This window comes from Lissotriton helveticus, chromosome 12 (genome assembly GCF_964261635.1).
Source record: "Lissotriton helveticus chromosome 12, aLisHel1.1, whole genome shotgun sequence".
Lineage (NCBI taxonomy): Eukaryota > Metazoa > Chordata > Amphibia > Caudata > Salamandridae > Lissotriton > Lissotriton helveticus.
In genome coordinates this window covers 97509471-97533965 of record NC_136073.1, presented here as the reverse complement: position 1 = coordinate 97533965, position 24495 = coordinate 97509471, and the positions used below count along the sequence as shown (strand labels likewise).

Sequence of the window (24495 nt, the reverse complement as noted above, 5' to 3'; positions counted from 1 at the left end):
AAGAATAAACGTCTTGTTCTATGAACTTTAGAATAAGTTATCATAAAATGAAATAAAATACTTGGTATTGTGAAGATTTTTATAGGAATCCATTGACTGAAATATCGAAAAGTAAATGACAAAGAACAAGATAGAGCCGTATGATAACTCTATTGTTGAGTTCAACTAATCCACTCTTCGGCAAGGTATATTTTAAAATTCTATGAATACGGTAAACTTCAAATTAGAGAGGTGTTTTTGAATAAGTGAAGCGTCTTCATCTAAAGTGTTTGAGTAGAGAAGTCTGTGAACTTATAAAAGAATATGAAAGTGAAAAAGCAATATTCTCTTGAACACCATAAAGAAAAGTCTTTCAAAGTAAAGACTCAAGGGGGTGCTGTGGCTTAGCTGGTTAAAGCGCCTGTCTAGTAAACAGGAGATCCTGAGTTCAACTCTCAGCAGCGCCTTGCTTTTCTCTTTGTTATATAACAAATCAATTTCATTAGGTCCTATTCTGATACAATTAAAATATCAAAGTCTGATTCATCTTACTGTTGAACAGATCATCTTAAACCTCATAAAAACCAAAGTATTTTCAAGATTATAGAGTGAATATTGTTGTTGCAAAATAAAAAAAGACATATCTATGAGAAAGACGTATATGACATTACTACCTCGATTTGAGCTATATTAATGCCTTCATGAAAAAAAAATATAATGTATTCAAGAAATAACATTGGGTTTTATAAGAGTACCTGTTTATTAAAACATAATAATACTTGTTTAGTGATTGAGTATCTTATTGTGTTTAAGATTACAGTACATATAAAGAAGAATTTATAGCAGGAAACAAAATTTCATCATCAGCAGTAGATTATTTATGTATGTTTTGCTATTGACGTTGGTGCTGTGGCTTAGTGGTTAAAGCGCCTGTCTCGTAAACAGGAAATCCTGAGTTCAAATCTCAGTAGCACCTAACTGTTTTCTCCATGCTTTAGGAATATTTTTCACCAAACAAGTATTGAATACATTTTAAGAATTAAACGTCTGGTTCTATGAACTTTAGAATAAGTTATCATAAAATGAAATAAAATACTTGGTATTGTGAAGATTTTTATAGGAATGCATTGACTGAAATGTCGAAAAGTAAATGACAAAGAACAAGATAGAGCCGTATGATCACTCTATTGTTGAGTTCAACTAATCCACTCTGCGGCAAGGTATATTTTAAAATTCTATGAATAGGGTAAACTTCAAATTAGAGAGGTGTTTTTGAATAAGTGAACCGTCTTCATCTAAAGTGTTTGAGTAGAGAAGTCTGTGAACTTATAAAAGAATATGAAAGTGAAAAAGCAATATTCTCTTGAACACCATAAAGAAAAGTCTTTCAAAGTTAAGACTCAAGGGGGTGCTGTGGCTTAGCTGGTTAAAGTGCCTGTCTAGTAAACAGGAGATCCTGAGTTCAACTCTCAGCAGCGCCTTGCTTTTCTCTTTGTTATATAACAAATCAATTTCATTAGGTCCTATTCTGATACAATTAAAATATAAAAGTCTGATTCATCTTTCTGTTGAACAGATCATCTTAAACCTCATAAAAACCAAAGTATTTTCAAGATTATGGAGTAAATACTGTTATTGCAAAATAAAGAAAAAACATATCTATGAGAAAGACATAGATGACATTACTACCTCGATTTGAGCTGTATTAATGCCTTCATGAAAAAAAATGTAATGTATTCAAGAAATAACATTGGGTTTATAAGAGTACCAGTTTATTAAAACATATTAATACTTGTTTAGTGATTGAGTATCTTTTTGTGTTTAAGATTACAGTACATATAAAGAAGAATTTATAGCAGGAAACAAAATGTCATCATCAACAATAGATTATTTATGTATTTTTGGTTATTGACGTTGGTGGTGTGGCTTAGTGGTTAAAGCGCCTGTCTCGTAAACAGGAAATGCTGAGTTCAAATCTCAGCAGCACCTAACTGTTTTCTCCATGCTTTAGGAATATTTTTCATCAAACAAATGTTGAATACAATTTAAGAATAAACGTCTGGTTCTATGAACTTTAGAATAAGTTATCATAAAATGAAATAAAATACTTGGCATTGTGAAGATTTTTATAGGAATGCATTGACTGAAATATCGAAAAGTAAATGACAAAGAACAAGATAGAGCCGTATGATCATTCTATTGTTGAGTTCAACTAATCCACTCTTCGGCAAGGTATATTTTAAAATTCTATGAATAGGGTAAACTTCAAATTAGAGAGGTGTTTTTGAATAAGTGAAGCTTCTTCATCTAAAGTGTTTGAGTAGAGAAGTCTGTGAACTTATAAAAGAATATGAAAGTGAAAAAGCAATATTCTCTTGAACACCATAAAGAAAAGTCTTTCAAAGTAAAGACTCAAGGGGGTGCTGTGGCTTAGCTGGTTAAAGCGCCTGTCTAGTAAACAGGAGATCCTGAGTTCAACTTTCAGCAGCGCCTTGCTTTTCTCTTTGTTATATAACAAATCAATTTCATTAGGTCCTATTCTGATACAATTAAAATATAAAAGTCTGATTCATCTTACTGTTGAACAAGATAGAGCCGTATGATCACTCTATTGTTGAGTTCAACTAATCCACTCTTCGGCAAGGTATATTTTAAAATTCTATGAATAGGGTAAACTTCAAATTAGAGAGGTGTTTTTGAATAAGTGAAGCTTCTTCATCTAAAGTGTTTGAGTAGAGAAGTCTGTGAACTTATAAAAGAATATGAAAGTGAAAAAGCAATATTCTCTTGAACACCATAAAGAAAAGTCTTTCAAAGTAAAGACTCAAGGGGGTGCTGTGGCTTAGCTGGTTAAAGTGCCTGTCTAGTAAACAGGAGATCCTGAGTTCAACTCTCAGCAGCGCCTTGCTTTTCTCTTTGTTATATAACAAATCAATTTCATTAGGTCCTATTCTGATACAATTAAAATATAAAAGTCTGATTCATCTTACTGTTGAACAGATCATCTTAAACCTCATAAAAACCAAAGTATTTTCAAGATTATAGAGTGAATACTGTTGTTGCAAAATAAAAAAAGACATATCTATGAGAAAGACGTATATGACATTACTACCTCGATTTGAGCTATATTAATGCCTTCATGAAAAAAAAATAGAATGTATTCAAGAAATAACATTGGGTTTTATAAGAGTACCTGTTTATTGAAACATATTAATACTTGTTTAGTGATTGAGTATCTTATTGTGTTTAAGATTACAGTACATATAAAGAAGAATTTATAGCAGGAAACAAAATTTCATCATCAGCAGTAGATTATTTATGTATTTTTTGTTATTGACGTTGGTGCTGTGGCTTAGTGGTTAAAGCGCCTGTCTCGTAAACAGGAAATCCTGAGTTCAAATCTCAGTAGCACCTAACTGTTTTCTCCATGCTTTATGTATATTTTTCATCAAACAAGTGTTAAATACATTTTAGGAATTAAACGTCTGGTTCTATGAAAATTAGAATAAGTTATCATAAAATGAAATAAAATACTTGGTATTGTGAAGATTTTTATAGGAATGCATTGACTGAAATATCGAAAAGTAAATGACAAAGAACAAGATAGAGCCGTATGATCACTCTATTGTTGAGTTCAACTAATCCACTCTTCGGCAAGGTATATTTTAAAATTCTATGAATAGGGTAAACTTCAAATTAGAGAGGTGTTTTTGAATAAGTGAAACGTCTTCATCTAAAGTGTTTGAGTAGAGAAGTCTGTGAACTTATAAAAGAATATGAAAGTGAAAAAGCAATATTCTCTTGAACACCATAAAGAAAAGACTTTCAAAGTTAAGACTCAAGGGGGAGCTGTGGTTTAGCTGGTTAAAGCACCTGTCTAGGAAACAGGAGATCCTGAGTTCAACTCTCAGCAGCGCCTTGTTTTCTCTTTGTTATATAACAAATCAATTTCATTAGGTCCTATTCTGATACAATTAAAATATGAAAGTCTGATTCATCTTTCTGTTGAACAGATCATCTTAAACCTCATAAAAACCAAAGTATTTTCAAGATTATGGAGTAAATACTGTTATTGCAAAATAAAAAAAGACATATTTATGAGAAAGACGTAGATGACATTACTACCTCGATTTGAGCTATATTAATGCCTTCATGAGAAAAAAAATGTAATGTATTCAAGAAATAACATTGTGTTTTATAAGAGTACCAGTTTATTAAAACATATTCATACTTGTTTAGTGATTGAGTATTCTTTTGTGTTTAAGATTACAGTACATATAAAGAAGAATTTATAGCAGGAAACAAAATTTCATCATCAACAATAGATTATTTATGTATTTTTTGTTCTTGACGTTGGTGGTGTGGCTTAGTGGTTAAAGCACCTGTCTCGTAAACAGGAAATGCTGAGTTCAAATCTCAGCAGCACCTAACTGTTTTCTCCATGCTTTAGGAATATTTTTCATCAAACAAATAATGAATACAATTTAAGAATAAACGCGAGGTTCTATGAACTTTAGAATAAGTTATCATAAAATGAAATAAAATACTTGGCATTGTGAAGATTTTTATAGGAATGCATTGACTGAAATATCGAAAAGTAAATGACAAAGAACAAGATAGAGCCGTATGATCACTCTATTGTTGAGTTCAACTAATCCACTCTTCGGCAAGGTATATTTTAAAATTCTATGAATAGGGTAAACTTCAAATTAGAGAGGTGTTTTTGAATAAATGAAGCTTCTTCATCTAAAGTGTTTGAGTAGAGAAGTCTGTGAATTTATAAAAGAATATGAAAGTGAAAAAGCAATATTCTCTTGAACACCATAAAGAAAAGTCTTTCAAATTTAAGACTAAAGGGGGTGCTGTGGCTTAGCTGGTTAAAGCGCCTGTCTAGTAAACAGGAGATCCTGAGTTCAACTCTCAGCAGCGCCTTGCTTTTCTCTTTATTATATAACAAATCAATTTCATTAGGTACTATTCTGATACAATTAAAATTTAAAAGTCTGATTCAACTTACTGTTGAACAGATCATCTTCAACCTCATAAAAGCCAAAGTATTTTCAAGATTATAGAGTGAATACTGTTGTTGCAAAATAAAAAAAGACATATCTATGAGAAAGACGTAGATGACATTACTACCTCGATTTGAGCTATATTAATGCCTTCATGAAAAAAAAAATGTAATGTACTCATGAAATAACATTGGGTTTTATAAGAGTACCAGTTTGTTAAAACATATTAATACTTGTTTAGTGATTGAGTATCTTTTTGTGTTTAAGATTACAGTACATATAAAGAAGAATTTATAGCAGGAAACAAAATTTCATCATCAACAATAGATTATTTATGTATTTTTGGTTATTGATGTTGGTGGTGTGGCTTAGTGGATAAAGCGCCTGTCTCGTAAACAGGAAATGCTGAGTTCAAATCTCAGCAGCACCTAACTGTTTTCTCCATGCTTTAGGAATATTTTTCATCAAACAAATGTTGAATACAATCTAAGAATAAACGTCTTGTTCTATGAACTTTAGAATAAGTTATCATAAAATGAAATAAAATACTTGGCATTGTGAAGATTTTTATAGGAATGCATTGACTGAAATATCGAAAAGTAAATGACAAAGAACAAGATAGAGCCGTATGATCACTCTATTGTTGAGTTCAACTAATCCACTCTTCGGCAAGGTATATTTTAAAATTCTATGAATAGGGTAAACTTCAAATTAGAGAGGTGTTTTTGAATAAGTGAAGCTTCTTCATCTAAAGTGTTTGAGTAGAGAAGTCTGTGAACTTATAAAAGAATATGAAAGTGAAAAAGCAATATTCTCTTGAACACCATAAAGAAAAGTCTTTCAAATTTAAGACTAAAGGGGGTGCTGTGGCTTAGCTGGTTAAAGCGCCTGTCTAGTAAACAGGAGATCCTGAGTTCAACTCTCAGCAGCGCCTTGCTTTTCTCTTTATTATATAACAAATCAATTTCATTAGGTACTATTCTGATACAATTAAAATATAAAAGTCTGATTCATCTTACTGTTGAACAGATCATCTTCAACCTCATAAAAGCCAAAGTATTTTCAAGATTATAGAGTGAATACTGTTGTTGCAAAATAAAAAAAGACATATCTATGAGAAAGACGTAGATGACATTACTACCTCGATTTGAGCTATATTAATGCCTTCATGAAAAAAAAAATGTAATGTATTCAAGAAATAACATTGGGTTTTATAAGAGTACCTGTTTATTAAAACATAATAATACTTGTTTAGTGATTGAGTATCTTATTGTGTTTAAGATTACAGTACATATAAAGAAGAATTTATAGCAGGAAACAAAATTTCATCAACAATAGATTATTTATGTATTTTTTGTTATTGACGTTGGTGCTGTGGCTTAGTGGTTAAAGCGCCTGTCTCGTAAACAGGAAATCCTGAGTTCAAATCTCAGTAGCACCTAACTGTTTTCTCCATGCTTTAGGAATATTTTTCATCAAACAAGTATTGAATACATTTTAAGAATTAAACGTCTGGTTCTATGAACTTTAGAATAAGTTATCATAAAATGAAATAAAATACTTGGTATTGTGAAGATTTTTATAGGAATGCATTGACTGAAATATCGAAAAGTAAATGACAAAGAACAAGATAGAGCCGTATGATCACTCTATTGTTGAGTTCAACTAATCCACTCTTCGGCAAGGTATATTTAAAAATTCTATGAATAGGGTAAACTTCAAATTAGAGAGGTGTTTTTGAATAAGTGAAGCATCTTCATCTAAAGTGTTTGAGTAGAGAAGTCTGTGAACTTATAAAAGAATATGAAAGTGAAAAAGCAATATTCTCTTGAACACCATAAAGAAAAGTCTTTCAAAGTTAAGACTCAAGGGGGTCCTGTGGCTTAGCTGGTTAAAGCGCCTGTTTAGTAAACAGGAGATCCTGAGTTCAAATCTCAGCACCGCCTTGCTTTTCTCTTTGTTATATAACAAATCAATTTCATTAAGTCCTATTCTGATACAATTAAAATATAAAAGTCTGATTCATCTTTCTGTTGAACAGATCATCTTAAACCTCATAAAAACCAAAGTATTTTCAAGATTATGGAGTAAATACTGTTATTGCAAAATAAAAAAAGACATATCTATGAGAAAGACGTAGATGACATTACTACCTCGATTTGAGCTATATTAATGCCTTCATGAAAAAAAAATGTAATGTATTCAAGAAATAACATTGGGTTTTATAAGAGTACCAGTTTATTAAAACATATTAATACTTGTTTAGTGATTGAGTATCTTTTTGTGTTTAAGATTACAGTACATATAAAGAAGAATTTATAGCAGGAAACAACATTTCATCATCAACAATAGATTATTTATGTATTTTTTGTTATTGACGTTGGTGGTGTGGCTTAGTGGTTAAAGCGCCTGTCTCGTAAACAGGAAATGCTGAGTTCAAATCTCAGCAGCACCTAACTGTTTTCTCCATGCTTTAGGAATATTTTTCATCAAACAAATGTTGAATACAATTTAAGAATAAACGTCTGGTTCTATGAACTTTAGAATAAGTTATCATAAAATGAAATAAAATACTTGGCATTGTGAAGATTTTTATAGGAATGCATTGACTGAAATATCGAAAAGTAAATGACAAAGAACAAGATAGAGCCGTATGATCATTCTATTGTTGAGTTCAACTAATCCACTCTTCGGCAAGGTATATTTTAAAATTCTATGAATAGGGTAAACTTCAAATTAGAGAGGTGTTTTTGAATAAGTGAAGCGTCTTCATCTAAAGTGTTTGAGTAGAGAAGTCTGTGAACTTATAAAAGAATATGAAAGTGAAAAAGCAATATTCTCTTGAACACCATAAAGAAAAGTCTTTCAAATTTAAGACTAAAGGGGGTGCTGTGGCTTAGCTGGTTAAAGCGCCTGTCTAGTAATCAGGAGATCCTGAGTTCAACTCTCAGCAGCGCCTTGCTTTTCTCTTTATTATATAACAAATCAATTTCATTAGGTACTATTCTGATACAATTAAAATATAAAAGTCTGATTCATCTTACTGTTGAACAGATCATCTTCAACCTCATAAAAGCCAAAGTATTTTCAAGATTATGTCAAGTCAAGTCAAAGAATTTATATAGCGCACTACATACCCAGAGGGTCTCAAGGCGCTTAGGGAGGGGAGGAGGATTACTTGTCAAATATCCAAGTTTTCAGTTGTTTTCTGAATGCTAGGTGGTTCTGGGTAAGGCGAAGGTCAGTGGGGAGTGAGTTCCATGTTTTAGCAGCCAGGTAAGAGAAGGATCTGCCTCCCATGGTGGTCTTGTTGATGCGAGGTACAGTGGCGAGGGCTTGGCTGGAAGAACGTAGTTGGCGGGAGGGGGTGTAGAAGGACAGTCGTGAGTTGAGGCATTCTGGTCCGATGTCGTAGAGTGATTTGTGTGCGTGGGTTAGCAGTCGGAAAGTGATCCTCTTATTGACGGGTAGCCAGTGGAGGTCTTTCAGGTGACCAGAGATGTGTTCGTTGCGCGGGATGTCTAATATGATCCTGGCTGAGGCGTTTTGGATTCGTTGGAGTTTCTTCTGGAGTTTAGCGGTAGTACCTGCGTAGAGGGTGTTTCCGTAGTCCAGTCGGCTCGTGACCAGAGCATGGGTGACTATTTTTCTGGTTTCGGTGGGGATCCAGCGAAATGTTTTTTTGAGCATGCGGAGAATGTTGAAGCAGGATGAGGATACGGCGCTGACTTGTCTGTTCATTGAAAGTGAAGAATCCAGGATAACGCCTAGGTTCCGTGCGTGGTCTGTCAGGATGGGGGCTTTTCCAAGGGCTTCCGGCCACCAAGAGTCGTCCCATGCAGAGGGGGATGTACCTAAGATGAGGACTTCTGTTTTATCTGAGTTCAGCTTCAGACGGCTGTGTTTCATCCATTCGGCAACTTCTTTCATTCCTTCGTGTAGGTTAGTTTTGGCGGTGCTGGGGTCATTGGTGAGAGAAAGGATCAGTTGAGTGTCATCCGCGTAAGAGATGATGTTGAGGTTGTGTTGGCGGGCGATGGCCGCGAGGGGGCTCATGTATACGTTGAAGAGGGTGGGACTGAGTGAGGATCCTTGTGGTACGCCACAGATGACTTCAGTGGCCTCGGACTTGAATGGTGGAAGGCGGACTCTCTGGGTTCTTCCGGTGAGGAACGAGGTGATCCATTCAAGTGCTTTTCCTTGTATTCCGATGTTTCTGAGGCGTTGTAAAAGGGTGCTGTGGCAGACTGTGTCGAAGGCTGCAGAGAGGTCGAGGAGGATGAGGGCGACTGTGTCTCCATTGTCCAGTAGAGTTCGAATGTCGTCTGTTGCTGCGATAAGGGCGGTCTCAGTGCTGTGTTTTGCTCGGAAGCCAGATTGTGAGGAGTCGAGGGATTTGTTGGCTTCGAGGAAAGCGGCGAGCTGGTTGTTGACAGCTTTCTCGATAACTTTGGCCGGGAATGGAAGGAGCGAAATGGGGCGGTAATTTTTGAGTTCGGTGGGGTCCGCTGTGGGTTTTTTCAGAAGGGCGGTGAGTTCAGCGTGTTTCCAGCTTTCCGGGAAGGTGGCGGAGTTGAAGGAGCAGTTGATGACGTCTCGGAGGTGCGGTGCTATGACGGAGTCTGCTTTGTTGAAGATGTGGTGAGGACATGGGTCTGTGGGGGATCCTGAGTGGATGGAGTTCATCAGGCGGATGGTGTCCTCAGTGGAGATTGGGTTCCAGTCGATAAGGGTGTTCAAGGGGGGAGAATGTTCAGCATATGGTTGGGTGGGTTGGTCTCGAGGTTGGTTGTCGAAGCTGTTGTGGATGTCTGCAATTTTGTTGTGGAAGAATGAGGCTAGGGAGTCGCAAAGGGTTTGAGAGGGGGTGATGTCGTTGGAGTTGGCCGAGGGATTGGTAAATTCCTTGATGATGTTGAAAAGTTCCTTGCTGTTGTTGGCGTTGTTGTCGAGTCGATCCTTGAATGCTGTTTTCTTGGCCTTTCGGATTAGTTGGCGGTGTGTGCGGGTGGCGTTTTTGAAGGCGTCCTTGGTGCTGGTGGATGGGTCTTTTTTCCAGGCCTTTTCAAGGGAGCGGCAGAGTTTCTTGGACTTCTTAAGATCATCGTTGAACCATGAGGCCTTCTTGCTGCCAGGTTTGCTTTGACGTTTTTTCAAGGGTGCTAAGGTGTCGGCGGTGTTGGATAACCATAGGGTGAAGTTGGCGGCGGCTTGGTTTGGGTTAGAAGAGTGGGCTGGGGTGTTTAGAAGGAGCGATGAGGAGATCTGGTCGATGGTGATTTTGTTCCAGTTTCTTTGCAGAGTTGGTTGGAGGTGGTTGATGGGTTTCGGCTTGTTGTAGGTGAAGTGAACACAGCTGTGGTCAGTCCAGAGGAGATCCGTAGTGTGGCTGAAGGAGACATGATTGCTGGAGGTGAAGATGGGGTCGAGTGTGTGACCTGCGATGTGGGTGGGGGAAGTGACCAGTTGTTTAAGTCCGAGGTTGGCGAGGTTGTCCAAGAGGGTGGTGGTGTTGCGGTCGTTGATCTTTTCAAGGTGAAAGTTGAGGTCTCCCAGAAGGATGTAATCTTTGGAGGGGAGCGCGTGTGGAGTGATGAAGTCTGTGATGTCTTCACTGAATTTTGCGCGGGGTCCTGGTGGTCTGTAAAGGAGGGTGCCTCTGAGTGTGGTCTTGGGGTCGGTGTGGATCTGGAAGTGAAGGTGTTCGGAGTTGGCGAGGTTGGCGTCAGAGCTGGTTGTGATGCGGATTGATTTTTTATGGACGATAGCGATTCCTCCTCCAGTGTGGCCGGTACGGTCCTTGCGTGTGATCTTATAATCTTCAGGGATGGCAATGGTGATGTCTGGGGCGGAGGAGGCGTTCATCCATGTTTCTGTTAGGAAGGCGATGTCCGGAGAGATGGTGTCTAGTAGATTCCATAGGTCAATGGCGTGCCTGTGGACCGATCGGGTGTTGAGCAAGATGCATTGTAGGTGGTTGGGGTCGGGAATCTGTGGTGTGATCTTAGCGGAGTTGTTGACGGTGCCGATGAATTTGCAGGAGTAGCATGAGAAAGGTCCATGGGTGTGTCCAGGAGCGGCTTGGACGCAGTTGGGGGAGCGGCCGGGGTTAAGGGCTAGGAGGGTGGTGGCATCGTAGTTAATGCGGGAGGGCTGGGCAATGCGGGGGCCAGGGGGTCTGGCGCTGGGCGCGGTCCAGGCGCGGACAGGCGTAGACGGGCTTACCTTTGGCGCACCTTCGGCGCGGCCGAAGCGCGTGGACGCTGCGCGTTGGGACATCTGACATTTAAAGGATGGTGGAGGGGGCAGAGCGTGGGAGGGTCAGCAGCTGGGAGGCGGTAGCGGGGAGGAGGGGCGAGCCTGGAAACAACAACACGGAATACAAAATGGAGGTCAAAGGGGAGGCGAGGCAGGGGCAGTAAATAGCCTGAGTCACAGAGAGAGAAATCGGTGTAATGCAGTTGCTGGTAGAAGAGAGCAAACACACTCAAATATAACGCAGGGCGGGCGGCGCTACAATTTCAAGCGCTATGAGAGTCGGTCTGATAAATTGCGGAGTCTACGTAATTAAAGCAGCTTCTGAAATGACACTACGCTAATGCAGCTGATCGCAGGCGATACCGTATAGTTCTGTGAGGGCTGCGATGATCACCAGGGCAGGCAGGCAGCAGGAGTAATGGGAGAGGAGCGAGGAGGGAGCAACCGGTCAGGAACGAGTCCGGGTGGTCACAAGGGTAGTGAGGGGGTGGCGAGCTCTGTGAACGTGGGTGGGAGGGTCAGCAGCTGGGAGGCGGTAGCGGGGAGGAGGGGCGAGCCTGGAAACTACAACACGGAATACAAAATGGAGGTCAAAGGGGAGGCGAGGCAGGGGCAGTAAATAGCCTGAGTCACAGAGAGAGAAATCGGTGTAATGCAGTTGCTGGTAGAAGAGAGCAAACACACTCAAATATAACGCAGGGCGGGCGGCGCTACAATTTCAAGCGCTATGAGAGTCGGTCTGATAAATTGCGGAGCCTACGTAATTAAAGCAGCTTCTGAAATGACACTACGCTAATGCAGCTGATCACAGGCGATACCGTATAGTTCTGTGAGGGCTGCGATGATCACCAGGGCAGGCAGGCAGCAGGAGTAATGGGAGAGGAGCGAGGAGGGAGCAACCGGTCAGGAACGAGTCCAGGCGGTCACAAGGGTAGTGAGGGGGTGGCGAGCTCTGTGAACGTGGGTGGGAGGGTCAGCAGCTGGGAGGTGGTAGCGGGGAGGAGGGGCGAGCCTGGAAACAACAACACTGAATACAAAATGGAGGTCAAAGGGGAGGCGAGGCAGGGGCAGTAAATAGCCTGAGTCACAGAGAGAGAAATCGGTGTAATGCAGTTGCTGGTAGAAGAGAGCAAACACACTCAAATATAACGCAGGGCGGGCGGCGCTACAATTTCAAGCGCTATGAGAGTCGGTCTGATAAATTGCGGAGCCTACGTAATTAAAGCAGCTTCTGAAATGACACTACGCTAATGCAGCTGATCGCAGGCGATACCGTATAGTTCTGTGAGGGCTGCGATGATCACCAGGGCAGGCAGGCAGCAGGAGTAATGGGAGAGGAGCGAGGAGGGAGCAACCGGTCAGGAACGAGTCCGGGCGGTCACAAGGGTAGTGAGGGGGTGGCGAGCTCTGTGAACGTGGGTGGGAGGGTCAGCAGCTGGGAGGCGGTAGCGGGGAGGAGGGGCGAGCCTGGAAACAACAACACGGAATACAAAATGGAGGTCAAAGGGGAGGCGAGGCAGGGGCAGTAAATAGCCTGAGTCACAGAGAGAGAAATCGGTGTAATGCAGTTGCTGGTAGAAGAGAGCAAACACACTCAAATATAACGCAGGGCGGGCGGCGCTACAATTTCAAGCGCTATGAGAGTCGGTCTGATAAATTGCGGAGCCTACGTAATTAAAGCAGCTTCTGAAATGACACTACGCTAATGCAGCTGATCGCAGGCGATACCGTATAGTTCTGTGAGGGCTGCGATGATCACCAGGGCAGGCAGGCAGCAGGAGTAATGGGAGAGGAGCGAGGAGGGAGCAACCGGTCAGGAACGAGTCCGGGTGGTCACAAGGGTAGTGAGGGGGTGGCGAGCTCTGTGAACGTGGGTGGGAGGGTCAGCAGCTGGGAGGCGGTAGCGGGGAGGAGGGGCGAGCCTGGAAACTACAACACGGAATACAAAATGGAGGTCAAAGGGGAGGCGAGGCAGGGGCAGTAAATAGCCTGAGTCACAGAGAGAGAAATCGGTGTAATGCAGTTGCTGGTAGAAGAGAGCAAACACACTCAAATATAACGCAGGGCGGGCGGCGCTACAATTTCAAGCGCTATGAGAGTCGGTCTGATAAATTGCGGAGCCTACGTAATTAAAGCAGCTTCTGAAATGACACTACGCTAATGCAGCTGATCGCAGGCGATACCGTATAGTTCTGTGAGGGCTGCGATGATCACCAGGGCAGGCAGGCAGCAGGAGTAATGGGAGAGGAGCGAGGAGGGAGCAACCGGTCAGGAACGAGTCCGGGCGGTCACAAGGGTAGTGAGGGGGTAGCGAGCTCTGTGAACGTGGGTGGGAGGGTCAGCAGCTGGGAGGTGGTAGCGGGGAGGAGGGGCGAGACTGGAAACAACAACACGGAATACAAAATGGAGGTCAAAGGGGAGGCGAGGCAGGGGCAGTAAATAGCCTGAGTCACAGAGAGAGAAATCGGTGTAATGCAGTTGCTGGTAGAAGAGAGCAAACACACTCAAATATAACGCAGGGCGGGCGGCGCTACAATTTCAAGCGCTATGAGAGTCGGTCTGATAAATTGCGGAGCCTACGTAATTAAAGCAGCTTCTGAAATGACACTACGCTAATGCAGCTGATCGCAGGCGATACCGTATAGTTCTGTGAGGGCTGCGATGATCACCAGGGCAGGCAGGCAGCAGGAGTAATGGGAGAGGAGCGAGGAGGGAGCAACCGGTCAGGAACGAGTCCGGGCGGTCATTATAGAGTGAATACTGTTGTTGCAAAATAAAAAAAGACATATCTATGAGAAAGACGTAGATGACATTACTACCTCGATTTGAGCTATATTAATGCCTTCATGAAAAAAAAAATGTAATGTATTCAAGAAATAACATTGGGTTTTATAAGAGTACCTGTTTATTAAAACATAATAATACTTGTTTAGTGATTGAGTATCTTATTGTGTTTAAGATTACAGTACATGTAAAGAAGAATTTATAGCAGGAAACAAAATTTCATCAACAATAGATTATTTATGTCTTTTTTGTTATTGACGTTGGTGCTGTGGCTTAGTGGTTAAAGCGCCTGTCTCGTAAACAGGAAATCCTGAGTTCAAATCTCAGTAGCACCTAACTGTTTTCTCCATGCTTTAGGAATATTTTTCATCAAACAAGTATTGAATACATTTTAAGAATTAAACGTCTGGTTCTATGAACTTTAGAATAAGTTATCATAAAATGAAATAAAATACTTGGTATTGTGAAGATTTTTATAGGAATGCATTGACTGAAATATCGAAAAGTAAATGACAAAGAACAAGATAGAGCCGTATGATCACTCTATTGTTGAGTTCAACTAATCCACTCTTCGGCAAGGTATATTTAAAAATTCTATGAATAGGGTAAACTTCAAATTAGAGAGGTGTTTTTGAATAAGTGAAGCATCTTCATCTAAAGTGTTTGAGTAGAGAAGTCTGTGAACTTATAAAAGAATATGAAAGTGAAAAAGCAATATTCTCTTGAACACCATAAAGAAAAGTCTTTCAAAGTTAAGACTCAAGGGGGTGCTGTGGCTTAGCTGGTTAAAGAGCCTGTTTAGTAAACAGGAGATCCTGAGTTCAAATCTCAGCACCGCCTTGCTTTTCTCTTTGTTATATAACAAATCAATTTCATTAAGTCCTATTCTGATACAATTAAAATATAAAAGTCTGATTCATCTTTCTGTTGAACAGATCATCTTAAACCTCATAAAAACCAAAGTATTTTCAAGATTATGGAGTAAATACTGTTATTGCAAAATAAAAAAAGACATATCTATGAGAAAGACGTAGATGACATTACTACCTCGATTTGAGCTATATTAATGCCTTCATGAAAAAAAAATGTAATGTATTCAAGAAATAACATTGGGTTTTATAAGAGTACCAGTTTATTAAAACATATTAATACTTGTTTAGTGATTGAGTATCTTTTTGTGTTTAAGATTACAGTACATATAAAGAAGAATTTATAGCAGGAAACAAAATTTCATCATCAACAATAGATTATTTATGTATTTTTTGTTATTGACGTTGGGGGTGGGGCTTAGTGGTTAAAGCGCCTGTCTCGTAAACAGGAAATGCTGAGTTCAAATCTCAGCAGCACCTAGCTGTTTTATCCATTCTTTAGAAATATTTTTCATCAAACAAATGTTGAATACAATTTAAGAATTAAACGTCTGGTTCTATGAACTTTAGAATAAGTTATCATAAAATGAAATAAAATACTTGGTATTGTGAAGATCTTTATAGGAATGCATTGACTGAAATATCGAAAAGTAAATGACAAAGAACAAGATAGAGCCGTATGATCACTCTGTTGTTGAGTTCAACTAATCCACTCTTCGGCAAGGTATATTTAAAAATTCTATGAATAGGGTAAACTTCAAATTAGAGAGGTGTTTTTGAATAAGTGAAGCGTCTTCATCTAAAGTGTTTGAGTAGAGAAGTCTGTGAACTTATAAAAGAATATGAAAGTGAAAAAGCAATATTCTCTTGAACACCATAAAGAAAAGTCTTTCAAAGTTAAGACTCAAGGGGGTGCTGTGGCTTAGCTGGTTAAATGCTGTCTAGTAAACAGGAGATCCTGAGTTCAACTCTCAGCAGCGCCTTGCTTTTCTATTTGTTATATAACAAATCAATTTCATTAGGTCCTATTCTGATACAATTAAAATATAAAAGTCTGATTCATCTTTCTGTTGAACAGATCATCTTAAACCTCATAAAAACCAAAGTATTTTCAAGAATATGGAGTAAATACTGTTATTGCTAAATAAAAAAAGACATATCTATGAGAAAGACGTAGATGACATTACTACCTCGATTTGAGCTATATTAATGCCTTCATGAAAAAAAAATGTAATGTATTCAAGAAATAACATTGGGTTTTATAAGAGTACCAGTTTATTAAAACATATTAATACTTGTTTAGTGATTGAGTATCTTTTTGTGTTTAAGATTACAGTACATATAAAGAAGAATTTATAGCAGGAAACAAAATTTCATCATCAACAATAGATTATTTATGTATTTTTTGTTATTGACGTTGGTGGTGGGGCTTAGTGGTTAAAGCGCCTGTCTCGTAAACAGGAAATGCTGAGTTCAAATCTCAGCAGCACCTAGCTGTTTTATCCATGCTTTAGAAATATTTTTCATCAAACAAATGTTGAATACAATTTAAGAATTAAACGTCTGGTTCTATGAACTTTAGAATAAGTTATCATAAAATGAAATAAAATACTTGGTATTGTGAAGATCTTTATAGGAATGCATTGACTGAAATATCGAAAAGTAAATGACAAAGAACAAGATAGAGCCGTATGATCACTCTGTTGTTGAGTTCAACTAATCCACTCTTCGGCAAGGTATATTTAAAAATTCTATGAATAGGGTAAACTTCAAATTAGAGAGGTGTTTTTGAATAAGTGAAGCGTCTTCATCTAAAGTGTTTGAGTAGAGAAGTCTGTGAACTTATAAAAGAATATGAAAGTGAAAAAGCAATATTCTCTTGAACACCATAAAGAAAAGTCTTTCAAAGTAAAGACTCAAGGGGGTGCTGTGGCTTAGCTGGTTAAAGCGCCTGTCTAGTAAACAGGAGATCCTGAGTTCAACTCTCAGCAGCGCCTTGCTTTTTTCTTTGTTATATAACAAATCAATTTCATTAGGTCCTATTCTGATACAATTAAAATATAAAAGTCTGATTCATCTTTCTGTTGAACAGATCATCTTAAACCTCATAAAAACCAAAGTATTTTCAAGATTATGGAGTAAATACTGTTATTGCTAAATAAAAAAAGACATATCTATGAGAAAGACGTAGATGACATTACTACCTCGATTTGAGCTATATTAATGCCTTCATGAAAAAAAAATGTAATGTATTCAAGAAATAACATTGGGTTTTATAAGAGTACCAGTTTATTAAAACATATTAATACTTGTTTAGTGATTGAGTATCTTTTTGTGTTTAAGATTACAGTACATATAAAGAAGAATTTATAGCAGGAAACAAAATTTCATCATCAACAATAGATTATTTATGTATTTTTTGTTATTGACGTTGGTGGTGTGGCTTAGTGGTTAAAGCGCCTGTCTAGTAAACAGGAAATGCTGAGTTCAAATCTCAGCAGCACCTAACTGTTTTCTCCATGATTTAGGAATATTTTTCATCAAACAAATGTTGAATACAATTTAAGAATAAACGTCTTCTTCTATGAACTTTAGAATAAGTTATCATAAAATGAAATAAAATACTAGGCATTGTGAAGATTTTTATAGGAATGCATTGACTGAAATATCGAAAAGTAAATGACAAAGAACAAGATAGAGCCGTATGATCACTCTATTGTTGAGTTCAATTAATCCAATCTTCGGCAAGGTATATTTTAAAATTCTATGAATAGGGTAAACTTCAAATTAGAGAGGTGTTTTTGAATAAGTGAAGCGTCTTCATCTAAAGTGTTTGAGTAGAGAAGTCTGTGAACTTATAAAAGAATATGAAAGTGAAAAAGCAATATTCTCTTGAACACCATAAAGAAAAGTCTTTCAAAGTAAAGACTCAAGGGGGTGCTGTGGCTTAGCTGGTTAAAGCGCCTGTCTAGTAAACAGGAGATCCTGAGTTCAACTCTCAGCAGCGCCTTGCTTTTCTCTTTGTTATATAACAAATCAATTTCATTAGGTCCTATTCTGATACAATTAAAATATAAAAGTCTGATTCATCTTACTGTTGAACAGATCATCTTAAACCTCATAAAAACCAAAGTATTTTCAAGATTATAGAGTGAATACTGTTGATGCAAAATAAAAAAAGACATATCTATGAGAAAGACGTATATGACATTACTACCTCGATTTGAGCTATATTAATGCCTTCATGAAAAAAATATACAATGTATTCAAGAAATAACATTGGGTTTTATAAGAGTAACTGTTTATTAAAACATATTAATACTTGTTTAGTGATTGAGTATCTTATTGTGTTTAAGATTACAGTACATATAAAGAAGAATTTATAGCAGGAAACAAAATTTCATCATCAGCAGTAGATTATTTATGTATTTTTTGCCGTTGACGTTGGTGCTGTGGCTTAGTGGTTAAAGCGCCTGTCTCGTAAACAGGAAATCCTGAGTTCAAATCTAAGTAGCACCTAACTGTTTTCTCCATGCTTTAGGAATATTTTCCATCAAACAAGTATTGAATACATTTTAAGAAATAAACGTCTGGTTCTATGAACTTTAGAATAAGTTATCATAAAATGAAATAAAATACTTGGTATTGTGAAGATTTTTATAGGAATGCATTGATTGAAATATCGAAAAGTAAATGACAAAGAACAAGATAGAGCCGCATGATCACTCTATTGTTGAGTTCAACTAATCCACTCTTTGGCAAGGTATATTTTAAAATGTTATGAATAGGGTAAACTTCAAATTAGAGAGGTGTTTTTGAATAAGTGAAGCGTCTTCATCTACAGTGTTTGAGTAGAGAAGTCTGTGAACTTATAAAAGAATATGAAAGTGAAAAAGCAATATTCTCTTGAACACCATAAAGAAAAGTCTTTCAAAGTAAAGACTCAAGGGGGTGCTGTGGCTTAGCTGGTTAAAGCGCCTGTCTAGTAAACAGGAGATCCTGAGTTCAACTCTCAGCAGCGCCTTGCTTTTCTCTTTGTTCTATAACAAATCAATTTCATTAGGTCCTATTCTGATACAATTAAAATATAAAAGATGATTCATCTTACTGTTGAACAGATCATCTTAAACCTCATAAAAACCAAAGTATTTTCAAGATTATAGAGTAAATACTGTTATTGCAAAATAAAAAAAGACATATCTATGAGAAAGACGTATATGACATTACTACCTCGATTTGAGCTATATTAATGCCTTCATGAAAAAAAAATTTAATGTATTCAAGAAATAACATTGGGTTTTATAAGAGTACCAGTTTATTAAAACATATTAATACTTGTTTAGTGATTGAGTATCTTATTGTGTTTAAGATTACAGTACATATAAAGAAGAATTTATAGCAGGAAACAAAATTTCATCATCAACAATAGATTATTTATGTATTTTTTGTTATTGACGTTGGTGGTGTGGCTTAGTGGTTAAAGCGCCTGTCTCGTAAACAGGATAATGCTGAGTTCAAATCTCAGCAGCACCTAACTGTTTTCTCCATGCTTTAGGAATATTTTTCATCAAACAAATGTTGAATACAATTTAAGAATAAACGTCTGGTTCTATGAACTTTAGAATAAGTTATCATAAAATGAAATAAATCACTTGGCATTGTGAAGATTTTTATAGGAATGCATTGACTGAAATATCAAAAAGTAAATGACAAAGAACAAGATAGAGCCGTATGATCACTCTATTGTTGAGTTCAACTAATCCACTCTTCGGCAAGGTATATTTTAAAATTCTATGAATAGGGTAAACTTCAAATTAGAGAGGTGTTTTTGAATAAGTGAAACGTCTTCATCTAAAGTGTTTGAGTAGAGAAGTCTGTGATCTTATAAAAGAATATGAAAGTGGAAAAGCAATATTCTCTTGAACACCATAAAGAAAAGTCTTTCAAAGTTAAGACTCAAGGGAGTGCTGTTGCTTAGCTGGTTAAAGCGCCTGTCTAGTAAACAGGAGATCCTGAGTTCAACTCTCAGCAGCGCTTTGCTTTTCTCTTTGTTATATAACAAATCAATTTCATTAGGTCCTATTCTGATACAATTAAAATATAAAAGTCTGATTCATCTTTCTGTTGAACAGATCATCTTAAACCTCATAAAAACCAAAGTATTTTCAAGACTATGGAGTAAATACTGGTATTGCAAAATAAAAAAAGACATATCTATGAGAAAGACGTAGATGACACTACTACCTCGATTTGAGCTATAGTAATGCCTTCATGAAAAAAAAAATGTAATGTATTCAAGAAATAACATTGGGTTTTATGAGAGTACCTGTTTATTAAAACATATTAATACTTGTTTAGTGATTGTGTATCTTATTGTGTTTAAGATTACAGTACATATAAAGAAGAATTTATAGCAGGAAACAAAATTTCATCATCAGCAGTAGATTATTTATGTATTTTTTGCTATTGATGTTGGTGCTGTGGCTTAGTGGTTAAAGCGCCTGTCTCGTAAACAGGAAATCCTGAGTTCAAATCTCAGTAGCACCTAACTGTTTTCTCCATGCTTTAGGAATATTTTTCATCAAACAAGTATTGAAAACATTTTAAGAATTAAACGTCTGGTTCTATGAACTTTAGAATAAGTTATCATAAAATGAAATAAAATACTTGGTATTGTGAAGATTTTTATAGGAATGCATTGACTGAAATATCGAAAAGTAAATGACAAAGAACAAGATAGAGACGTATGATCACTCTATTGTTGAGTTCAACTAATCCACTTTTCGGCAAGGTATATTTTAAAATTCTATGAATAAGGTAAACTTCAAATTAGAGAGGTGTTTTTGAATAAGTGAAGCGTCTTCATCTAAAGTGTTTGAGTAGAGAAGTCTGTGAACTTATAAAAGAATATGAAAGTGAAAAAGCAATATTCTCTTGAACACCATAAAGAAAAGTCTTTCAAAGTTAAGACTCAAGGGGGTGCTGTGGCTTAGCTGGTTAAAGCGCCTGTCTAGTAAACAGGAGATCCTGAGTTCAACTCTCAGCAGCGCCTTGCTTTTCTCTTTGTTATATAACAAATCAATTTCATTAGGGCCTATTCTGATACAATTAAAATATAAAAGTCTGATTCATCTTACTGTTGAACAGATCATCTTAAACCTCATAAAAACCAAAGTATTTTCAAGATTATGGAGTAAATACTGTTATTGCAAAATAAAAAAAGACATATATATGAGAAAGACGTAGATGACATTACTACCTCGATTTGAGCTATATTAATGCCTTCATGAAAAAAAAATGTAATGTATTCAAGAAATAACATTGGGTTTTATAAGAGTACCAGTTTATTAAAACATATTAATACTTGTTTAGTGATTGAGTATCTTATTGTGTTTAAGATTACAGTACATATAAAGAAGAATTTATAGCAGGAAACAAAATTTCATCATCAGCAGTAGATTATTTATGTATTTTTTGTTATTGACGTTGGTGGTGTGGCACCTAACTGTTTTGTCCATGCTTTAGGAAAATTTGTCATCAAACAAGTATTGAATACATTTTAAGAATTAAACGTCTGGTTCTATGAACTTTAAAATAAGTTATCATAAAATGAAATAAAATACTTGGTATTGTGAAGATTTTTATAGGAATGCATTGTCTGAAATATCGAAAAGTAAATGACAAAGAACAAGATAGAGCCGTATGATCACTCTATTGTTGAGTTCAACTAATCCACTCTTCGGCAAGGTATATTTTAAAATTCTATGAATAGGGTAAACTTCAAATTAGAGAGGTGTTTTTGAATAAGTGAAGCTACTTCATCTAAAGTGTTTGAGTAGAGAAGTCTGTGAACTTATAAAAGAATATGAAAGTGAAAAAGCAATATTCTCTTGAACACCATAAAGAAAAGTCTTTCAAAGTTAAGACTCAAGGGTGTGCTGTGGCTTAGCTGGTTAAAGCGCCTGTCTAGTAAACAGGAGATCCTGAGTTCAACTCTCAGCAGCGCCTTGCTTTTCTCTTTGTTATATAACAAATCAATTTCATTAGGTCCTATTCTGATACAATTAAAATATAAAAGTCTGATTCATCTTACTGTTGAACAGATCATCTTAAACCTCATAAAAATCAAAGTATTTTCAAGATTATAGAGTGAATACTGTTGTTGCAAAATAAAAAAAGACATATCTATGAGAAAGACGTATATGACATTACTACCTCGATTTGAGCTCTATTAATGCCTTCATGAAAAAAAATATATAGTGTATTCAAGAAATAACATTGGGTTTTATAAGAGTACCTGTTTATTAAAACATAATAATACTTGTTTAGTGATTGAGTATCCTATTGTGTTTAACATTACAGTACATATAAAGAAGAATTTATAGCAGGGAACAAAATTTCATCATCAGCAGTAGATTATTTATGTATTTTTTGCTATTGACGTTGGTGCTGTGGCTTAGTGGTTAACACCTTAGGAGCTTCGTAAATATACCTCCCCAGTGCTGCGCTGTCCATTATCCAGTGCTGAATGGACGTCCAATGGTCGCACGCAGCACTGGGGAGGTAGTGCCCGTGACGACCGTTGGCCGACGGCAGCACTTAAAGCTGTGATACTCCTGAGGCAAAGAAGCCGGGAGGTGTTTATGTTTTAAACTTGTATTCTTGCACTGTATTTTAAAAACCCTTGCTGAATTGCACATTTTACTGCACTTTACCTGATTACCGCCGCAGCTGAATAATAGCTGTTGGGAAAGGGAATCGTTTCTTGGCGCCATTGCTCGCCGAGGGAGACGATAGCCACGCCCATCTCTTGCTGACCACGCCCCCTCCGCTAAGATAAATAGGACGCGCTGAACGCTAGCGCTGTTACTTCTGCTGTGATACTCCTGAGGCAAAGAAGCCGGGAGGTGTTTATGTTTTAAACTTGTATTCTTGCACTGTATTTTAAAAACCCTTGCTGAATTGCACATTTTACTGCACTTTACCTGATTACCGCCGCAGCTGAATAATAGCTGTTGGGAAAGGGAATCGTTTCTTGGCGCCATTGCTCGCCGAGGGAGACGATAGCCACGCCCATCTCTTGCTGGCCACGCCCCCTCCGCTAAGATAAATAGGACGCGCTGAACGCTAGCGCTGTTACTTCTGCTGTGATACTCCTGAGGCAAAGAAGCCGGGAGGTGTTTATGTTTTAAACTTGTATTCTTGCACTGTATTTTAAAAACCCTTGCTGAATTGCACATTTTACTGCACTTTACCTGATTACCTCCGCAGCTGAATAATAGCTGTTGGGAAAGGGAATCGTTTCTTCGCGCCATTGCTCGCCGAGGGAGACGATAGCCACGCCCATCTCTTGCTGGCCACGCCCCCTTCCACGTCACTTGCTACCACTATAACTCATGTGCCAATACCGGAAGCGCAGCGGACGAGCGCAGCGGACACACCGATTGCGCGCCGAAGGCGCGCTTAAGGCAATCTCGTCTGCGCTCGTCCGCGACGAGGACGCGCCCCGTGCCACATACCCTGCCCAATCCATCCCTCAACCCCCTTGTTACACCCGGGACGCATTGCTCAATCTACGAGGGTATGCGTATGAAGGTAAGCTCTCCTTCGAAGAGACTGCTTCTCCTTTAACTGACTTCACCCGCAAGGGCTTAATCGTGGGTGGCCTCCTCAATGTCAGATCTCTACCGAAGCACGCCACGGAAATCAATCTCCTTATAGACTCCCACCAACTAGATGTACTCTTTTTAACTGAAACTTGGACACATGCCAATTGTGAGACCGACCTAGCATCCGCCTGTCCTCTCAATTTTAATATTTTACATCTTCCTAGACCCAAGGGCCGCGGCGGCGGAGTTGGTATTATTTTCCGTGCCACTTGGCATATAAACATCATCGACATAGATCCTGTACCTGGAATTGAGCTTTTTGGTCTGACTATAACTTGCCACCCAGGAGTCTCCTTCACGGTGATGATTTGCTATAGACCACCAGGGGCCTTTTCTCTCCTGCAACAGCAAGCTTTCCTTACGATCATCACAAATATGGCAACTTCCCATAATAAACTTATTATCCTTGGAGACTTCAACCTTTGGCCAAACGGCAGCCTGGACACAGGTTTAGACAACCTTCTGTTATCTTGTGACAGTGTAGGGCTTGGTCAACTGATAAAGGCCCCTACCCACTCTGCAGGCAATCGCCTTGACCTCATTTTTTCAAGTCCTGATCTTACGCATATAGGCGACATCCTGCCCATGAGTTGGACGGACCACTCGCTTATCAAACTCTTTATTACCAACGCCATATCAAGAAAGCCCAAGAACTACTCTCCTCCACAATTCCCCTACCGAAACTGGAAAGTTCTAGAAACTCTCTGCGCATCCACCAAAGTCTTCGAGGTGCAGGACAGTTTCTCCTCTACCAGCTCGGTGGAAAACAATTACAGCTCCTTCAGCGCGAGAATTACATCTATCATAGACTCGGCTGCCCCTTTAAAATATTGTAGACCCAAAGGTAGAGCACCTTCCCCCTGGTATAATGACTCTCTGAGATCCCTCAGATCTGCCTGTAAACAGGCTGAGAGAAAGTGGAGA

The 24495-nt window shown here is 38.1% G+C and overlaps 26 non-coding genes across 26 annotated transcripts; all 26 read left to right on the top strand.

Moving 5' to 3' along the window:
- The first annotated feature begins 372 nt into the window (after positions 1-372).
- TRNAT-AGU (transfer RNA threonine (anticodon AGU)) lies at positions 373-446 on the top strand. Its single transcript has one exon. It is a non-coding gene; the product is annotated as a tRNA-Thr (tRNA).
- A 436-nt stretch (positions 447-882) lies between these two features.
- TRNAT-CGU (transfer RNA threonine (anticodon CGU)) lies at positions 883-955 on the top strand. Its single transcript has one exon. It is a non-coding gene; the product is annotated as a tRNA-Thr (tRNA).
- A 431-nt stretch (positions 956-1386) lies between these two features.
- On the top strand, positions 1387-1460 carry TRNAT-AGU (transfer RNA threonine (anticodon AGU)). Its single transcript has one exon. It is a non-coding gene; the product is annotated as a tRNA-Thr (tRNA).
- Positions 1461-1895: 435 nt separating this feature from the next.
- On the top strand, positions 1896-1968 carry TRNAT-CGU (transfer RNA threonine (anticodon CGU)). The gene has a single exon. It is a non-coding gene; the product is annotated as a tRNA-Thr (tRNA).
- A 430-nt stretch (positions 1969-2398) lies between these two features.
- TRNAT-AGU (transfer RNA threonine (anticodon AGU)) lies at positions 2399-2472 on the top strand. The gene has a single exon. It is a non-coding gene; the product is annotated as a tRNA-Thr (tRNA).
- A 338-nt stretch (positions 2473-2810) lies between these two features.
- TRNAT-AGU (transfer RNA threonine (anticodon AGU)) lies at positions 2811-2884 on the top strand. Its single transcript has one exon. It is a non-coding gene; the product is annotated as a tRNA-Thr (tRNA).
- A 436-nt stretch (positions 2885-3320) lies between these two features.
- Positions 3321-3393, top strand: TRNAT-CGU (transfer RNA threonine (anticodon CGU)). Its single transcript has one exon. It is a non-coding gene; the product is annotated as a tRNA-Thr (tRNA).
- A 431-nt stretch (positions 3394-3824) lies between these two features.
- TRNAP-AGG (transfer RNA proline (anticodon AGG)) lies at positions 3825-3898 on the top strand. Its single transcript has one exon. It is a non-coding gene; the product is annotated as a tRNA-Pro (tRNA).
- A 436-nt stretch (positions 3899-4334) lies between these two features.
- On the top strand, positions 4335-4407 carry TRNAT-CGU (transfer RNA threonine (anticodon CGU)). Its single transcript has one exon. It is a non-coding gene; the product is annotated as a tRNA-Thr (tRNA).
- A 430-nt stretch (positions 4408-4837) lies between these two features.
- On the top strand, positions 4838-4911 carry TRNAT-AGU (transfer RNA threonine (anticodon AGU)). Its single transcript has one exon. It is a non-coding gene; the product is annotated as a tRNA-Thr (tRNA).
- Positions 4912-5348: 437 nt separating this feature from the next.
- Positions 5349-5421, top strand: TRNAT-CGU (transfer RNA threonine (anticodon CGU)). The gene has a single exon. It is a non-coding gene; the product is annotated as a tRNA-Thr (tRNA).
- Positions 5422-5851: 430 nt separating this feature from the next.
- Positions 5852-5925, top strand: TRNAT-AGU (transfer RNA threonine (anticodon AGU)). The gene has a single exon. It is a non-coding gene; the product is annotated as a tRNA-Thr (tRNA).
- Positions 5926-6359: 434 nt separating this feature from the next.
- On the top strand, positions 6360-6432 carry TRNAT-CGU (transfer RNA threonine (anticodon CGU)). Its single transcript has one exon. It is a non-coding gene; the product is annotated as a tRNA-Thr (tRNA).
- Positions 6433-7373: 941 nt separating this feature from the next.
- Positions 7374-7446, top strand: TRNAT-CGU (transfer RNA threonine (anticodon CGU)). Its single transcript has one exon. It is a non-coding gene; the product is annotated as a tRNA-Thr (tRNA).
- A 430-nt stretch (positions 7447-7876) lies between these two features.
- TRNAT-AGU (transfer RNA threonine (anticodon AGU)) lies at positions 7877-7950 on the top strand. Its single transcript has one exon. It is a non-coding gene; the product is annotated as a tRNA-Thr (tRNA).
- A 6345-nt stretch (positions 7951-14295) lies between these two features.
- TRNAT-CGU (transfer RNA threonine (anticodon CGU)) lies at positions 14296-14368 on the top strand. The gene has a single exon. It is a non-coding gene; the product is annotated as a tRNA-Thr (tRNA).
- Positions 14369-16825: 2457 nt separating this feature from the next.
- TRNAT-AGU (transfer RNA threonine (anticodon AGU)) lies at positions 16826-16899 on the top strand. Its single transcript has one exon. It is a non-coding gene; the product is annotated as a tRNA-Thr (tRNA).
- A 436-nt stretch (positions 16900-17335) lies between these two features.
- TRNAT-AGU (transfer RNA threonine (anticodon AGU)) lies at positions 17336-17408 on the top strand. Its single transcript has one exon. It is a non-coding gene; the product is annotated as a tRNA-Thr (tRNA).
- A 430-nt stretch (positions 17409-17838) lies between these two features.
- On the top strand, positions 17839-17912 carry TRNAT-AGU (transfer RNA threonine (anticodon AGU)). The gene has a single exon. It is a non-coding gene; the product is annotated as a tRNA-Thr (tRNA).
- Positions 17913-18348: 436 nt separating this feature from the next.
- Positions 18349-18421, top strand: TRNAT-CGU (transfer RNA threonine (anticodon CGU)). Its single transcript has one exon. It is a non-coding gene; the product is annotated as a tRNA-Thr (tRNA).
- A 431-nt stretch (positions 18422-18852) lies between these two features.
- On the top strand, positions 18853-18926 carry TRNAT-AGU (transfer RNA threonine (anticodon AGU)). Its single transcript has one exon. It is a non-coding gene; the product is annotated as a tRNA-Thr (tRNA).
- Positions 18927-19361: 435 nt separating this feature from the next.
- On the top strand, positions 19362-19435 carry TRNAT-CGU (transfer RNA threonine (anticodon CGU)). Its single transcript has one exon. It is a non-coding gene; the product is annotated as a tRNA-Thr (tRNA).
- Positions 19436-19865: 430 nt separating this feature from the next.
- Positions 19866-19939, top strand: TRNAT-AGU (transfer RNA threonine (anticodon AGU)). Its single transcript has one exon. It is a non-coding gene; the product is annotated as a tRNA-Thr (tRNA).
- Positions 19940-20376: 437 nt separating this feature from the next.
- TRNAT-CGU (transfer RNA threonine (anticodon CGU)) lies at positions 20377-20449 on the top strand. Its single transcript has one exon. It is a non-coding gene; the product is annotated as a tRNA-Thr (tRNA).
- A 431-nt stretch (positions 20450-20880) lies between these two features.
- Positions 20881-20954, top strand: TRNAT-AGU (transfer RNA threonine (anticodon AGU)). The gene has a single exon. It is a non-coding gene; the product is annotated as a tRNA-Thr (tRNA).
- Positions 20955-21834: 880 nt separating this feature from the next.
- Positions 21835-21910, top strand: TRNAT-AGU (transfer RNA threonine (anticodon AGU)). The gene has a single exon. It is a non-coding gene; the product is annotated as a tRNA-Thr (tRNA).
- Positions 21911-24495: the final 2585 nt, after the last annotated feature.